This window comes from Megalobrama amblycephala, linkage group LG1 (genome assembly GCF_018812025.1).
Source record: "Megalobrama amblycephala isolate DHTTF-2021 linkage group LG1, ASM1881202v1, whole genome shotgun sequence".
Lineage (NCBI taxonomy): Eukaryota > Metazoa > Chordata > Actinopteri > Cypriniformes > Xenocyprididae > Megalobrama > Megalobrama amblycephala.
Window position 1 is genome coordinate 62568011 of NC_063044.1, and position 18008 is coordinate 62586018.

The following is an 18008-nucleotide window of genomic DNA, read 5'->3' on the forward strand; positions in this document are numbered from 1 at the left end:
GTTACAGATTTGGAACAACTTGAGGGTGAGTAAATGATGACAGAATTTTCATTTTTGGGTGAAATATCCCTTTTACTAAAATTGGTTGCAACAGTACTGACCAAAAATCCATAAAATTAATGTTCTATTTTACTATAAGGAGCTTCTGCTTTCTGGAACATGTCAGTCACAAAGATGTTATGAAACATAGTTAACTGTATGATATATTACATAATAAAATGTCATTGTACACGATGTTCACTTTCTTGGAATAACTCTTTAACGCACACCATGGCTTTAATATCAATTTTGTATGAAATCGTGATCTAAAGCATGACCTTTTCTCCACATCTTTGTCTAGACTTCTGTACTCACCAGTGAACCCTTAGAGATTGAGATAAAGCTCTCTATCCAGGAACCGATAGAGTCTGGTAATGAAATCTTTCTCTTTAATGCTTACATCTTACATGTTTGCTTTCTCAAATGCTCATTTTCCTAATTTCCTGCTTTATGCATTTGCCTGTCTCATTCTAGCGAGCTTTGTATCCGGCGAGGTGACCTTGCAGCGGCCTGGCGGAGAGCTCTGAAGTGTTCCTCGTTAGATGAGAGTGCTGTCTGTCTCTTTGTGTTTTCGGTTGAAAATGATGCCATTACGCCTGTTCGCCACCTCTCTCTGTCACCCTAACGAAGCTTGGGCCGCTGCGTCGCTCACGCTGGCACGACAGGTGTGCGGCTGCTGCTCGCGTCGGCAGTGACTGAAGACTCTCGCCTCGCTGCGGGTCCCGTATCTTTCTTCAGACTCAGCGTGCGAACTGCTTTTTTTTATGGGCCCATGTGTCATATTCTCCTCTAAACAAGGTAAGAATGTAGATAAGTTATGTAGGGATTTTTTTTTTTTTTTTTTTTTGTTTACTACATGGATTTAGGCATGTTGTCCAAGTCAATACTTGGAGGCTTGTCATGTCATTAAACTTCATCCGAAGTGTTGTTACTTTGTGCACGGTGCACTTCAGGTAAGTGAAAGTGAGTTTAGTAGACTTTAAAGCATGACGAATTTCAAAAGAAATTGAAGACCTTGTTGAAGGACTCTGTCTGTCTGCTAACTTTCTAATCCAATTTACTGTGACGTTTGTGATTCCAGCTCTGTGTTGTGCTGTAAGTGTATTAAAACGCTGCCGTCTGACTGCAGGTACTTCATGATTAGACTACGGTGAATAAGATTGAAGTCGAAAATAAAACACAGTCCCGGCGGAACCGATCGTGTAAGTGCCGCCGTGCTTTTTTCCAGCTGACCGTTTGAGTTGATTCGACTATTCCCCTTGAGGTAAAAGGCCCGTCTGCCGGCATCCGAGGCCTTAGCTGTCTGTCAGATGCCTGTCTGTAATTTGTGATTACAGCACAAGCGAAGGGGGTGGCAGAGATTAATTCAATCCAACCCACGAATCTGATTGCCTGCATTTGCATATTAATGAGAAAATCTCCCAAATGTTTTTTTTTTTTTTTTTTTCTCAGTGTCCTCTCTTTAACTTCGGCAGGTGCTGAGGCAGAAGACTGATTTAAAAAATGAGAGGAAAAAAAATATTTACTGCATTTGCGTCTGGCGATCTGAGGTCAGTGTCTGCTTGCGCATGGATTTGCATAAATCTGCATGTGAAATGAGAGGAGACGCGCTAGCCGATTCCTATTGGATTCCCTTCTTCATTTAGTCCCTTTTAAGAATGAGAGCGGGTTGAGAGAGAGAGAGCTCTGGGAGGGGTGCGCATGGAACCCCTCCTGAGCAGATACACATGTAATTGTGCGTTCAAATGGGTGTAAATAAAAGCAAAGCTGAGAGGTAAATACAGACTCTCTCTCTAATATGCCATCTGTTGTCTGTGGGAGCTTGCAGATAAATCGGGCTTCTGTTGGCTGTGTGGGAATGCTGCCGTTGGTCTCCTCTCTATTCCCTCTCTCATTTCCCCTACATGCTTTGCCTCTTTTTATTACAGGCGTGTGCATTCAGAAGGGGAAGACCGGACAGTTGTAACAAATTAGCTCTGTTCCAAAACCTAGTGAGCTTTCTTGCTGCTGACTAACTAAACATGAAACTGACTTCTAAGGCAGCATCCCGACTCGAGAGGTCCCTCAAAAGTGACTGTATTGGTTAACCTAACAGCTAACATGAACAATGAGTAACAGTTTTATTACTCTTGATTAATGATCATTTCAAAATATACAACCATTCAACAGTATGGGGTCAGTATGTTTTAGAAAATAGTCTTTTATGCAAAATACAATACAAACAGTAATATTGTGAAATATTATAAGAATGTAAAATAACTGTTTTCTGTTGTAATGGAAATTATTCCTGTGATGGTAAAGCTGTATTGTCAGCATCATTACTCCAGTCTTCAGTGTCACACGATCCTTCAGAAATCATTCTAATATGATGATTTGATGCTCAAGAAACATTATTTTCAATGTTGAAAACACTTGTGCTGATTAATATCTTTGTGGAAAAAAATAGAAAGTTCAGTTTATTAATTTGAAATATAAATATTTTGTAACTATTTAAATTGTGTGCATCCTTTCTGATTAAAAGTATTCATTTCAAATAAAAAACAAAAACAAAAAACCCTTACTGACCCCAAAATTTTAACGGTAACGGTGCATATTAATATATGTAACATTACAAGTTGTATAAATTAATATTAATATATTACAAGCAAACATGAATTAGCAATGAATAACTAGTATTAACATTTTTAAGTTTGTTAAAGTGAAATTAACAGTAACTTTGATTAATAATGATGATAATTATTATATATTTTAATAAATATTTCTTGCTTTGCATCTCAGATTTTTTTCACTTAGCTTGTTGCAATGCATTCTGGGATGCTACGATGCTGACTTAATTTGTTAAGAATTGTAGTATCTTTGGAGTTAGCGTACAGTATTTGGTGGATCCAAAATGGTCAATATTCATATTCATGCATTTTATTCATATTTCATGTTAATCATTTATGTCTTATGATTTATTAATATTACTTTTGATTTCATATATTTATGTACTCCTACTCTATATATTAATTCTCATCATATTTTCAAGTATTTACTCTTTCTTGTACTCCTTTATGGTTATTCTTTTGTTTTGTTTTTTATCTTTGAGTATGTATGTTCAGTTGTTCTTCAAGTCTTCCAGTGTGACAGGTCATGTTGTTGGTTAGATATTGGACGACTGCCAAGTACTGCAGAAGCGATGGTGTTTTCAGAATTAGTTGCTCATTTGATCTTGTACCTTTATATCAAAAAATGTCTGTTTCCATTTCTTCAGACATGTGATAATGCAAGATCTGCAAAATTCCCTTAAGGGTGTCAAAACAACCCCTTTTGTATCTATTTTCAACTATTTTTGACATTTGACCAGTCTATGACATAATGGATAAGTCCGTTTGACCTTTTCTTATTAGACCAAAACATAAGTTTGAGTGGGATGTAAGTTTTCGCTTATGGTATAAAATGGACTGGGTCTTTGATAGTTTAGCTTTCCTTTGCTTTCTTTACTGCAAATGACTTAATGTTGTTTTTGCATCAGTATTTAAAGAGATAGTTCACCCAAAAATGAAAATTATCCCATGATTTACTCACCCTCAAGCCATCCTATGACTATCTTCTTTCAGACGAACACAATTATATATGAATAAATATCCTTATTCCACCAAGGTTTATAATGGTTGTGAATGGCTTCCCAAATTCTGAAGACAAAAAAAAAAAATGCATCCATCCATAAAAAAAATTAATCCATATGACTCCAGGGGGTTAATAAAGGCCTTCTGAAGTGAATCACTGCATTTGTGTAAGACAAGTATCCTTATTTAAATATTTAAAATAAAAAAATTAAACGCATAGTACGTCATGTCATTGTGTAGTACTGTACGTCACGGATGTTAACGCTTTTTGGATGTACATCGAATGCGTATGGCTTTCGCGCCGGAAGCTCATTATTTTATTTTAAGTAAGTTTTAAATAAGGATACTTGTCTTATACAAACACATTGATTTATTTCAGAAGGCCTCTGGAGGTCCCCCTGGAGTCGTATGGATTCATTTTTTTATGGATGGATGCATTTTTTCTGTCTTCAGAATTTGGGCAGCCATTCACAACCATTATAAACCATGGAAGAATAAGGATATTTATTAATATTTCTCAGATTGTGTTCATCTGAAAGAAGATAGACATATACACCTAGGATGGCTTGAGGGTGAGTAAATCATGGGATAATTTTCATTTTTGGGTGAACTATCCCTTTAAGTTGCCTGTGATGCCTTAAAATGCTGTCTATATAGGAAGTTCACTTGGTTTTTGGACAGTGATCTTTTTTAACACCTATATGCTATGTATCGAATAATCCGCTGATTGAAATGTTACATCCATTAACATGATCGCAAATCAAGTGATGAACACATGAATTTTGTCTCTAATATCTCTGATTTTTAATTTTTTATTGCAACTTCTACTGTCACTTCAGGACATGTACAATATTTCCAGTTGGTTAAACTGGTGATGTTACAACACTCCCTGGACTCTCATTGTGAAGCACTGGTATTTAAAGTAACGCTATTCAACTGTATGTTCCACATTCTCTGGTCACGTGGTGTTGAAGCTCTAGCAGGTGGTTTTTATGTCCAGACACATTCGGCAGTCATGCGACACCTTTCCGATTGTGTCTTGTCATTCCACTCTCGCTTCTGCTGTGTGTTATGACTTTAAACGGCAGCGTCTCATGGGCCGTTGCCTTGTGGCGGTGCTCGCTTGCCACGCTGTTTTACGAGCGCCAATGTCAGGCCGTTAAGCGGGCACGCTCTTTTGTAAAGGTTGTCTGCCTCTTAAATGCTGTCGACTTTATTGATGTGCCTCTCTCCCCCTCTTTCCCTCTCTCTCTCTTCCTCTTCTCACAGAAATATGCTGGATGGCCCTGGTTTAAATTCAATTCTTCAACACAAGCCGTTTATTAAGGAGCGAGGGCAGGCTGAGAGTGGAGACTGAGGCGGGGTGAGATGATAAAGCAAATTAATGTCCTCCGTTCTCCACTAAACACACACACGCGCGCACACATTGCGATGCTATTTAGCGAGCTTGGGGGGAGAGTCAGTGGTTGTAAACAGGACTAGCGGCGTGAGTGGGAACACAAATCACTGCGTATGTCTGCCTGTACGCTCTGCCCGAAAACACTGCCGAGGACATGGAGTGAAACGGGCTGTCAATCTTCCCTGCTGAGTGGGGAATTAGAGCGGTGTCCTCTCCACTGCTTAACCTTGTGCTGTTGGGCTTATCAGGGAGAAAGGCCTTTACGCCACTGACACCAAGACAAATAACACATCACTTCATGCTAACCATAAAATAGCTCGTCAATTATGCTAACAACAAACCGTCAAGGCTGGAATAGCCTATTACTTTAACTCTTGTAATATATGAGGTCACACTTTATATTACTGGGTTCATGGTAGTGTGTTTGTACACAAGTGTTATTGAAATTACACACTGATGTCATTTAGTTATGACAAACAACATTACTAAAATTACTACAGTAATGACATCCATGTCTAATCAACTCTGTAAAGTGTTATCTATGACGGTTGATATTCATGATGAAATGCTAGAAGTGTTGTGTATATAGTATGGATAAATATACCTGCCAGCACAGGTGAAAAAAAAAAGTACATTTCTATAATGTACCTAAAAGTACTCTATTTTCGCACTCTAATTTTGTACTTAATATACTAAAAATCATCTTTAGTACTTTTGATAATCTCAAGAACATCTAAGTGTACTCAATTGTGCTCTTTTGAGACACCATGAATATGAACTAAAATGTGCTTTTAATATACTATCTCTGTATTTTAAAAATGTATTTAGTTACCAATTGTAGTGCACTTGAACCCATAGTGTATGTCTAACATACAAACATACAGAGAGCATCAGCTTTCGTTTCTGCTCTGACAGCCTCAAGACCACGCCGAACACTGTGCGTGTGTTAGAAATCAGAAATGGTGAGAGAACATTGTGCTTGGTACATTTTTTTTGTCTTCAAACCAAACTTGGTTCTTCCGCTGACAAAGTTTAAATCCCGTCTAGCTACATGTGATGTTTACACATTAGGTCAGTAGGTGGAGAGTAGGCGGTATTTAATGACTGTTCAAACAAATTCTACCACATGAACGTTTCCACTGCGAAAGCAATCCGGTCAAATGCGTTTTCGACTACAACTGGAAGTGGTCGAAAGTGAACAAGTTTGATACAAGCTCCGAACCACTGATTCAAAACAAAGGAGTCGTAAAGCTTTGAAGCTTCATGAAAGCAGTGTTTTGAAATCGCCCATCACTAGATATTGTTGAATAAATTCGTTATTAGTCCACAAAAAGTATTCTCGTCGCTTTATAATATTAGGGTAGAACCACTGTAGTCACATGAACTGTTTTAAATATGTCTTTAGTAGCTTTCTGGGCATTGAAAGTGTTAATTATCTTGCTGGCAATGCAGGTCTCACTGAGCCATCAGATTTGATCAAAAATATCTTAATTTGTGTTCTGAAGATGAACGAAGGTCTTACTGATGTGGACCGACATGAGGGAGAGTAATTAATGACAGAAATTTCATTTTTTGGGTGAACTAACCCTTTAAATCAGGATGGATTCTTTTTGGCTGTCAAAGTTTTTATCGTTCATCAGCTGGAAAAAAAAATCTTTCTGAAAGTGATTCCAGTGTTATTGTTTCTCGGTGCCGTTATAGTTGTGGTATGGACTCTGCTATTCTTTAAAATTTAGGCCCTGTTTCCACCTGGTATTAAGATGAGTTTTGGTCCATCAGATCACAAGTGGATGATGCTAAATACAGGTGTAAACGGGGGGTCTAAAACATTTTGAGCTTGTTCTCTTTTGCCCACTTCCAGAGGTATTCGAAAACGCATTCGACCGAATTGCTTTCGCAGTGGAAACGTTCATGTGGTCAAATGTGTTTGAACAGTCATTAAAGACTGCCTTTTCTCCGACCTACTGACCTAATGTGTAAACATCACATGTAGCTAGACAGGATTTAAACTATGTCGGCGGAAGAACCAAGTTTGGTTTGAAGACAATAAATGTACCAAGCACAATGTTCTCTCACCATTTCTGATTTCTAACACGCGCACAGTGTTCGGCATGGTCTTGAGGCTGTCAGAGCAGAAACAAAAGCTGATGCTCTCCGTATGGTTTTCCGTCATCTCCAGTCGCGTTCGTATGTAAATTACGCAAGCTTATTTTGTCCATTAGATCGAAAGATCTGAAAAAAACCCATACATTTACCTGCTCATAGACCTTCCCCTTGAAGAAATCAGGACAGAAGTGGTTGAAAGTGGACAAAAAATATCAGGTGTAAATGGGTATGAGTCTCCCTCGCCTCTTGTGATCCAATTGACCAAAAAACGCATCATAACACCAAGTGGAAACATGGCCTTAAAAGATTTTTAGAACTATATCTGTATCATTATCGTTATAGTTATCTTTCTGGGTGTGAAAGGGCCTTTAGACTTTTCGACCCTGCTTTGTCACAACATCACCAATTATCATATTACACTAATGCCAACATTTTAATCACTTTACATATTTGATGAACATGTAATGCAAACAACAAAACTGGCGCTGAATCACTGAGTATGCTTTAGGCTTTTTGGCTGTTAGCGGTTGTGTGTTTATTTTTCTCGCTTGCCAATGCAGATTTATGTTTATGGGGGGAGGTGTGTTGTTTCAGATGAATAAAAAAACAACAACAAGATGAAAACATGATTTATTAACATCACTCCACGACTCTCTGCACCCTCTCCTCTTTTCTCACACTTTTCCCTCCAAGTAGCTAATAACTGCTAATATAATATTAACAGTAGGGGGGAGGCAGGGGTTTCTAGTGAGCTGTGGTGAAAGACAGTTTATGTGTGCTTTGGAGTTTATATTCATTTAAGTGTATTTATGGAACAGTGCTCCTATGTTTAACTCTTTCCCCGCCACTGATGGATTTTTCCGTCAGTTATGGCACAACGCTTCCCCACCATTGATTGAATTTTCCTACAATCCATGTTTTTACTGTTATATGGTAGGGGGCGCTATTACACATCTTCTGAAAGAGTATAGAATCTCCAGATTAAAACACAGGCGAAGAAGAAGAAAAAAACGACAAAAGCACATGTAAAAATAACGTAATCATCAAACATAAAACAGCATATAAATCAAAACTGCCTAATGTTACTGAATAAAATATCGACCCATGAAGAGGACTATGCAGCTTTGGGGGTGTTGACGGACTCTATCTACTCCATCTGTGTTTTGATCAACGTTCTGAATCCGATCCAGATGTAGTCTTTGGCTGAATCCCAAATGGCACACTTCTATGCACTTTCGGGCTCGTGGACTTACAATGGCTGCCACGTGCGCATTTCGAGACCGTAGGGTGACCCATTCATCATTTTAGGTTTCAGAAGGGTGCTTGCAAGCGCCCCCCTTTGCAGCCGCTATGCACCCTCGATGCACACTTCAGCTGAGCCCGCAAGTCTGCAAGCTACGCAGAGGACTTTACCCGGCAGTCAAAGCGGCATTACGTCACAAAAGTGCGGACTCAGAGGAAGACCGTGAGGGTTTAGGGTGCCATTTGGGACCGGGTCTTTGACAAAAACATGAAATTTCTCAGCTTTTTGTTCAAAATGTTGCTTTTTTATTAAACTTGCCCACATTCAAGTGTTGATAAAAAAAAGAGAAGAATGCTACATGAAGCTACAATATATATTGTTTTTTTTTTTTTTTTTTTTTTACAATACTTTTTTTTTTTTTATTTGTTTAAAAATAAACAGAGTCTATTCTACGGAAGAGGATTAGGGCCAAGCAATAATAAAAAAATAAAACCAAAAAGTCGAAATAAAATGTTGAGAATAAACTCATTAAATTACGAGAAAAAAGTCGTTAGATTATGAGAACAAATTCATTCAATTATGAGAAAAAAAGTCGTTAAATTATGAGAACAAATTCGTAATTTAATCTCGACTTTTTTCGTGAAATTTAATGACATTTTTCTCGTAATTTAACGAATTTGTTCTCGTAATTTAACGACTTTTTTCTCATAATTTAATGACTTTGTTCTCAATTTTGTTCTCAGTTTTTTCTCGTAATTTAATGAGTTTATTCTCAACATTTTATCTCAACCTTTTTCTTGAAATTTAACGAATTTTTTCTCGTAATTTAACGAGTTTATTCTCAACATTTTATTTAGACTTTTTTCTCGAAATTTAACAACTTTAATCTCGAGATGGTTTTATTTTTTTATTATTACTTGGCCCTAATCCTCTTCCGTAGTATTCTTTCTTTTGATATATTGTATGTTCAAAATTCTGGGAGCCATGAAAGTTTTGTGAAAATGCAAAAAAAAAAAAAAAAAAAATGCTGGCACTGGCTGGCAACTTAAAAAAAAAAAAAGGCTGGCGGGGAAAGAGTTAAAAGGTTGGGCATTAGTATTTTGCTTTTTGAATATACGTGTTGGAGTTCTGAAAAATGATCTATCTATCTACACTAAAAGACCAACACTGTAGTAAAATCCTGACCACCTCTTTCCATTTTCCATTTCTCCATCCATCTGTCTCTCTTCTGTTTCACTGTCTCAAATCATGTTCAGTTAAGAAGCAGAAAACGAGGTGAAAGAATAGAAGCGCTGGAGCTGAAGGCTGAGCTAAGAGCAGCTGTTTGCTCCTCTCAGGGCTGTTTCAGAGATGTATCGATTGTTGTCTGCACAACTCTCTCTCTCTGTTGCACAACATCACTGCTCATTCATTTATCGTCTGATAAATGAATTGCCTCTTTTTGTTGATGTATTTTTCTGACCTCTTCCTGTCTCAATAAATCCCTTGAACCCAGAATATGTTTGTCTCTTCTGTAGTTTGGAGTTGATCTCAATAATGGGTTCATGTTTAGTTCAGAGGTTTAGAATGAGGTCAGGGTTTATTGCTTAAGAAATATCATAAACATAAATTGAATACAATAGTCCCAATCTGTATGTGCAGTGACATAACAGCTTCAAAATGTGAATTACTCTAAATTTATCTATTAATATTTTGACTATATAAAGAGATTATTTAGTCATTATAATTAGGCATTATCAGAAAAAAAATAAAAAATTTTGTAATCCTTTTTATTTGATGGAGACAATATGAGAGAATTTTTCCTTACAAGCAATATCAGAACTTTTGTAATGATATTTTGTGTTTATTTTGGGTTATATTGATGCGAAAGTCTGTCCTGCTGTTATTTGTTGTTCTTTTGTGTCTTCTACAGTATGTGAGTGATTGAGGGGAGGGGCTGGAGGACAGACACGGCAAGATGACTTATGTATGCAAAGGCTGCTTTTCATTTGCAAAGGGATTTACAGAGACAGATTCTGGGAAGTAATATTCCGGTGAAGTGGCCGCTCTGTTTTTCGTCCTGAGTTAACTGGCCTATACATCTCCATCCCTCTATTCCTCTATCTATCTCTACATCGCTCCATTTTTCATTTCCCCCTTGTTTCAAACTCAATTTTCCCCTCCAAAACTCACTCGTCAGCATATGCGCTCTGACTTTCTAGAATGTACCGCACCCTCTCCAATTACACACACGAACACACACACACACACACACACACACACACACACAAGCACGCAGTACCACCCTCTCCATCTCAATTTTATTTACTCTTTGCTTGTTCGCATTGCTTACCAGCTGTGTGCATGCATGTCTCTGTCTGACTACTGTGTCTTGTCCTTGTTTCCATCTCTTCTCTTCCACCTCCTGCTCTTCCTATCCATATATAACAGAATGTCATTAGCATTCATAGGTATTTGTATGTAAAGTAGTTCTAGCACACGTTCATTTTTGTACGTTTGGATAGACACCGAAACAGATTGGCAACATCTAAAATGCAAACCATTTCATGCATGAACAGCTTTAAAGATGTAAATGTTTACAAAATATTAAACTCGTGGAATTATTAGATTGATTTAATTGTATTTATAATTAATTATATTAATTCAGTTTAACTCTAAACAAATTTACACCATAACATTTTACTCATACTTGATATCCAAAGTTTGATGATAATTAAGTTAAAACATTAAATTTAACCAAACTTTTTTATTTAAAATCAGTTATAAAAAGATTGCAGATCATATATTTTTCATTTTAAAAGAACTTTCTCAGACAGTTTCTCACATTTTTTCCCTCACATTTTAGATGCTTTTTAGTTTGTGTACACTTTACATATATGAACGCCTACAAATCAGTCCATCCCTCCTTCTCTTCACTCTTTCATTCATCTATTCATGCCTCCTTTTTTCTTTCCTCTTTTCCTTGCTCCTGTGCTCCCACGAGCAGATGGTGTGAGGTTGGAGGTGGACAGGTAACAGACGACCCCATGTCCCTCATGATCACACATGCCCTGCCCAGGCCCGTTCTGTCCTCCCTCCTGCTTTACTGTCTCCAGCCTTTCGACCTCACTCTCTCTGTCCCTCTCCCTCTCTCTCTCCCGATGGTGCGCTCTGTCTGGCCAGCAGCAGATGGTGGAATGGATCAGGAGGAGACGTCCTCTAACCCGGGATTGAGTCCAGAGATCATAGACCGTCCCATCACGGCCCAATGGAGCTGGACCACAACACTCTGTGTGTGTGTATTTCCATTTTAAACACTGCGGCTCTGAAGCTGATGTAATTTGTTTGGCAACACTGAATATTTTGCAAGTAGTGAGTTACATAAAGTTATGAGATTAGTTGAAGTATGTTATGTTTTGGATGTTTGAAACACTCGAATCCTATCCAAATATGCAAAGGCAACTATAAGTAAGGCATTTGTATTTGATTTCCCTAGAAAGTGCTCTGTTTGTTTAAGCTTAGTCAGTGGGAGTGAGTTTGTTTGCCTGTCCAGTGGCATTTTGGGGGATTCGTTCAGAAAATGTTTTTATTTTTTGCAATTCCATAGCTGATGCTAGTGGTGCAAAAATTATACATTTATCACACTGAATCAAAATGGACCCTTTTTTCTTTTGTAGTAAATGTCCTAGATCTTATTGTGCACGCTATTCTAAAGAAAAATTATTTAATGACTTTACTTTTTTTCAGATGTAACTAAGACTTTATAGGTGGGGTAAAATCTTATGTTTGCCTTTCATGATTGGATAAAATTAACCAGATGGATGAAATCAAGTCTTGCCCTTTATCTTCATTACGAAAGGTAAGCACTGTCAACAGTAACACTATTATTATTCACTACTAATTTTACTTTCATTATATAGCACATTTTGGGTTAAACAGAATATTTATTATATATTTATAACATTTAATATATATTTATATTCTGTTCAAGTCAAATATTGGCATAGCACTTTTTACAATACACATTGTTTCAAAGTTGTTCTTTACAGAAAGTCATACTACTATGTCTATAATAAAACATAAGAGGAATTTTCATTTCATGCGACATTAAGAGATGTGAATATTAGTCAGTTTTGTTTTAAGCGAGAGTAAGAAGGTTTTTAGTAATAATGAATATACAATCGGTCATCTAATATGAATTTAACATTTTTCAAATTTAATTAGCTGTCGTTGGCAATTTGATTTATAAACACTTTTTGTTTTGTTATACTGGTTGAAACACTTTTCACATACTGATAGCAATCAATAATAGAAGTGGTATAAATATTAAAACATGTACATATACTGTATCTTCTGTGGAAGTCTCAGGACCCCCCCAAAAAATGTTTGTCTATTCATTACATTCGGTTCAATGTTCTACCTGCCTGTCAACAGGACATCCATACCTCCACGCACCCTGCTCGTTCAGACATCATACATCATTTAATTTCAACAAGCTTATACTGTGTTCATGCCGTCATAACCGTTATTACAAGATGGCAACCTGTGACGTTCTATCCGGAGCTGTTCACATCCTCAGAGTTGGATTTATGTGTTTCTAACACTATCAGCGCTGAAATGAATCTGCAGCAGTCAGGTGGTACAACTAGAGCTCTGTAAGTCGTTTAAATTCATTATTATTGTACAACCCAAATTCTGGAAATGTTGGGACATTTTTTAAATTTGAATAAAATGTAAACTAAAAGTCTTTCAAATCACATGAGCCAATATTTTATTTACAATAGAACATAGATAACATAACAAATGTTTAAACAGAGAAATTTTACACTTTTATCCACTAAATGAGCTCATTTCAAATTTGATGCCTGCTACAGGTCTCAAAAAAAGTTGGCACGGGGGCCATAAATGGCTGAAAAGGCAGGACATTTTGAAAAGATTCAGCTGCGAGAACATCTAGCAACTAATTAAGTTAATTGATAACAAGCCTGTAACATGATTAGCCATAAAAGGGATGTCTTAGAGAGGCAGAGGCTCTCCAATCTGTGAAAGAGTGCGTAAAAAGATTGTGGACTACTTTAAAAACAATGTTCCTCAACGTCAAATTGCAAAGGCTTTGCAAATCTCATCATCTACAGTGCATAACATCATCAAAAGATTCAGAGAAACTGGAGAAATCTCTGTGCGTAAGGGACAAGGCCAAAGACCTTTATTGGATGCCCGTGGTCTTCGGGCCCTCAGACGACACTGCATCACTCATCAGCATGATTGTGTCAATGACATTACTAAATGGGCCCAGGAATACTTCCAGAAACCACTGTCAATAAACACAATCCGCCGTGCCATCTGCAGATGCCAACTAAAGCTCTATCATGCAAAAAGGAAGCCATGTGTGAACATGGTCCAGAAGCGCCATTGTGTCCTGTGGGCCAAGGCTCATTTAAAATGGACTGTTTCAAAGTGGAAAAGTGTTCTATGGTCAGACGAGTCCAAATTTGACATTCTTGTTGAAAGTCACGGACACTGTGTCCTCCAGGCTAAAGAGGAGGGAGACCTTCCAGCGTGTCATCAGCGTTCAGTTCAAAAGCCAGCATCTCTGATGGTATGGGGGTGCATGAGTGCATATAGTATAGGCAGCTTGCATGTTTTGGAAGGCACTATGAATGCTGAAAAGTATATTAAGGTTTTAGAGCAACATATGCTCCCCTCCAGACAACGTCTATTTCAGGGAAGGCCTTGTGTATTTCAGCAGGACAATGCAAAACCACAGACTGCAGCTATTACAACAGTATGGCTTCATCATAGAAGAGTCTGGGTGCTGAATCGGCCTGCCTTCAGTCCAAATCTTTCATCTATAGAGAACATTTGGCACATTATTAAACGAAAGACGACCACAAACTCTTCAGCAGCTGGAAACCTATATCAGGCAAGAATGGGACCAAATTCCAACACCAAAACTCCAGAAACTCATAACCTTGATGCCCAGACATCTTTACACTGTTTTGAAAAGAAGAGGAGATGCTACATCAAGGTAAACATGCCCCCGTCCCAACTATTTTGAGACCTGTAGCAGACATCAAATTTGAAATGAGCTTATTTTGTGCATAAAATTGTAAAATTTCTCAGTTTAAACATTTATGTTATCTATGTTGTACTATGAATAAAATACTGGCTCATGTGATTTGAAAGTCTTTTAGTTTTCATTTTATTCAAATTTAAAAAAAAGTCCCAACTTTTCCAGAATTCGGGTTGTAATATTATGTGCTTTGAGACATGAGGTAATTTAACGTCGTCTCTCATCTTGTGGTGCTTTGCAGAATCTGCTGTGCGCATTTATGTGTTTTGGAGGAGGCGTGACTTTGGAGAGAGTGCTCTGAACGGAGGGTGGGATCTCATGCTTTCAAAGCTAACTTGCTATTTGTAGCCTCTCTGAAATTACCTACCGCACCTTTAAGTGATATTGCTGAGAAAAATATATAGGATGTGGCTTTATTTTTAATGAATAACATCTCTGTATAATTGGCTTTGTCAGAGACGTTACTAATTTAATTAGTCCATCAGGAATTGATTGGGTGGAGAAAAGTGACCCAACATTATCATGAAGGCAGATGTTTTGAGCAGAGGGGTTGAAAAATAATAATTTGTGACAGTGAATGGAAAAAACAACAACAACAAAAAAAGCAAGCAACTTATTCGATTTTGATTAAAAATTATTTTTAATGTGGAATACCAATGAATCGTGCACATTCAGACCAGACCATGCAAATATGGGTCATTTTTTATTTTATTTTTTTAATTTCATATATGAACATCCAAATGGCATTTATCAGCTCAGTAGCAGTTCTTAGCGCTTCTCTTATTTTAATTTCTATTCCCCACTCATTGACTTACCCTCCCTCTCTTTCGCTCTGTAATGACGTTCACAATGTGGCGCTGTAAGCAGTCTCGACCTCATTCTTATGTGACATTTGTGCACACATACAGTGTTCTTTTGCCTGTCACAGCAACACAAAAACTCCCTCCTCTCACACACACAAACCACCCACACTGACATCTTATCTTTTGATCCTTTTGTTCTCCGTGCACCTGTATGCATTATTTCCTTCCGGCTTTTATCTCGTTCTCTTCCCCAGAGACTTAACAGGAGCAAATTCTTTTTTTTTTTTTTTTTTTTTTTTTTTTAAATTTCAAAACATTAATATCATGCCCAATAGCGAAAAAGAGAGTAAAATGGGAAAGAAAAGGCAGAATGAGAGACGGACAGATGGAAGGAAACAATAGAGTGGGTGAATGAAAGAGATGGAGAGTTTTAATTCACAGTCCTGGTGGGATGTCTTACCTCATTTCCTCTCTCTTGCTGGGTTCTAATAAGAACTATTAGAGTGCTGAATGATATTAAAGGGATAGACGCATGTTTTTTTGTGTGTTTTTTTACTTAGAGTTCCTAAGACGTGTGTGTAAGTGTGAAGATGTGTGCGAGAGCTCCAGCTGTGAGATGTAAGCTGTGCTGGGGTCTGTAGCCGCCCCCCGCCTGCCCTCCCGTGCTCGGCACTCCCGCCGAGACAACCATCCAAAAGCTGCGAGCGATAATGGGAGATTTGACTGGCCACGCACACCGTGTTCCCATTATATGAAATCTGTTTTTATTCTTTTATTTCAGAAACTCCTCTCTCTGTCTCTCTCTTACCCTCCTCATCCTTGTTTTCTTTTCTCAAATCTCATTTATCTGGGCGTCTCCTCCCCCGTTTCATTTTCTCTCTTGGAAAGTGTAATTATGAATATTTGTCCTTACATGGGCGGGAATAATTTTCTCATTATGAACTCTAAATAAAATCTTTGTGTGTTTATGTGTGTGTCTCGATACACACTTGCATAACATAGCGTACTGCAAATATTTGCAGCTTTCATTTGGGCTAAGTGATAGACAATAAGATTTTGAATCGAAATGTATCAGTGCATATTAAATTACCCATAAATATATTATTTCTGAAGACAAAGAGCTTGTGTTTCTGAGATTTTCATGGGGTAAAAAAAAAAATAAAAAATTCCTCTCTCAAGATCCATAAAGGTGCTAAAAACATTTAAATCAGTTCATGTGAGTACAGTGGTTCAATATTAATATTATAAAGCGATGAGAATATTTTTGGTGTGCCAAAAAAAAAAAAAAAAAAAATAACAACGACTTATTTAGTGATGGCCGAATCAGTGTGTCAAATCTGCTGTTCAGAGCGCCAAAGTCACCTGATTTCAGGTGACTCACTGGAGGCCTCACTGAGCCATCGGATTTCAACAAAAATATCTCAATTTGTGTTCTGAAGATGAACGAAGGTCATACAGGTGTGGAACAGCATGAGGGTGAGTAATAAATGACATTATTTTCATTTTTGGGTGAACTAACCCTTTAATCCTGGGTATTCATAACCTACCGTTTCACACTTTACATTCCTAAACCCTGGGATAAAGTCCTTTTCTGCATATTTGCAGTGTCAATGTCACTGACTGGACAAACGCAGCATGTGACCTGTTTACATAAATGCTCTAGTAGCTATTGCGCGTCCTCATATTTCACATTGCTGACTGTAATATCAAGTTTTGTTCTGAGTGAACTTTTCGAACTATAAAGGTAAGAATGACGGTCTCTTCTTCACTCCAATTGTTTCGTTTTCCATCGCCGTTTGACATTTTTCCTATCATATGCAGAAACGACTGTTTATACATCGCGCGGTGTTTCCGTACCTGACCAAAGCGCGTGAATATAAGGCACGCAGTTGATTATCCGTTGCTAAGCATCTAGTTATAACATTCTAACAGCGCATCGTTTCACACTGTACAAGTTTGGCACCGCAAATGCAGTGCTAACCCTGCTTCTGAGCAGGGTTTCATAACCCCGGGTAAGCGGTGCTAACCCCGCAGCTCCTTTACCAGGGGTTAAACGGTTAGTTCACCTAAAAATGAAAATAATGTCATTAATTACCCTCATGCCGTTCTACACCCGTAAAACCTTCGTTCATCTTCAGAACACAAATTAAGATATTTTAGTTGAAATCTGATGGCTCAGTGAGGCCTCCATAACCAGCAATGACATTTCCTCTCTCAAGATCCATTAATGTACTAAAAACATATTTAAATCAGTTCATGTGACTACAGTGGTTCAATATTAATATTATAAAGTGACGAGAATATTTTTTGTGCACCAAAAATACTAAATAAAGACTTTTCAACAATATCTAGTGATGGCCGATTTCATAACACTGCTTCATGAAGCTTCGGAGCTTTACGAATCAAATCAGTGGATCGGAGCAGCAAAGTCACGTGATTTCAGCAGTTTGGCAGTTTGATACGCGATCCGAATCACTGATTTGACTCAAAAGATTCATAACTCTCCGAAGCAGTGTTTTGAAATGGGCCATCATTAGATATTGTTAAAAAGTCGTTATTTTGTTTTGTTTTTTTGGCGCACAAAAAATATTCTCATCACTTTATAATATTAAGGTTGAACCACTGAACTCACATGAACTGATTTAAAAATGTTTTTAGTATGGATCTTGACAGAGGAAATGTCATTGCTGGCTATGCATGACACACTGAACCATCGGATTTCAACAAAAATATCTGCAACGAAGGTCTTACAGGTGTA

The 18008-nt window shown here is 37.6% G+C and overlaps 1 long non-coding RNA gene across 3 annotated transcripts; it reads left to right on the forward strand.

Moving 5' to 3' along the window:
• The first annotated feature begins 350 nt into the window (after nucleotides 1–350).
• Nucleotides 351–16381, forward strand: LOC125278623. Of its 3 annotated transcripts, XR_007187187.1 has the most exons (7): nucleotides 351–837; nucleotides 1169–1241; nucleotides 1515–1589; nucleotides 4917–5010; nucleotides 11561–11669; nucleotides 12122–12233; nucleotides 15811–16381. It is a non-coding gene; the product is annotated as an uncharacterized LOC125278623 (long non-coding RNA). The 3 variants fall into 3 exon arrangements; XR_007187186.1 differs by having other exon boundaries at nucleotides 351–1241; XR_007187188.1 differs by lacking the exons at nucleotides 11561–11669; nucleotides 12122–12233; nucleotides 15811–16381 and adding an exon at nucleotides 9652–10122 and having other exon boundaries at nucleotides 351–1241.
• The last annotated feature ends 1627 nt before the right edge of the window (nucleotides 16382–18008 follow it).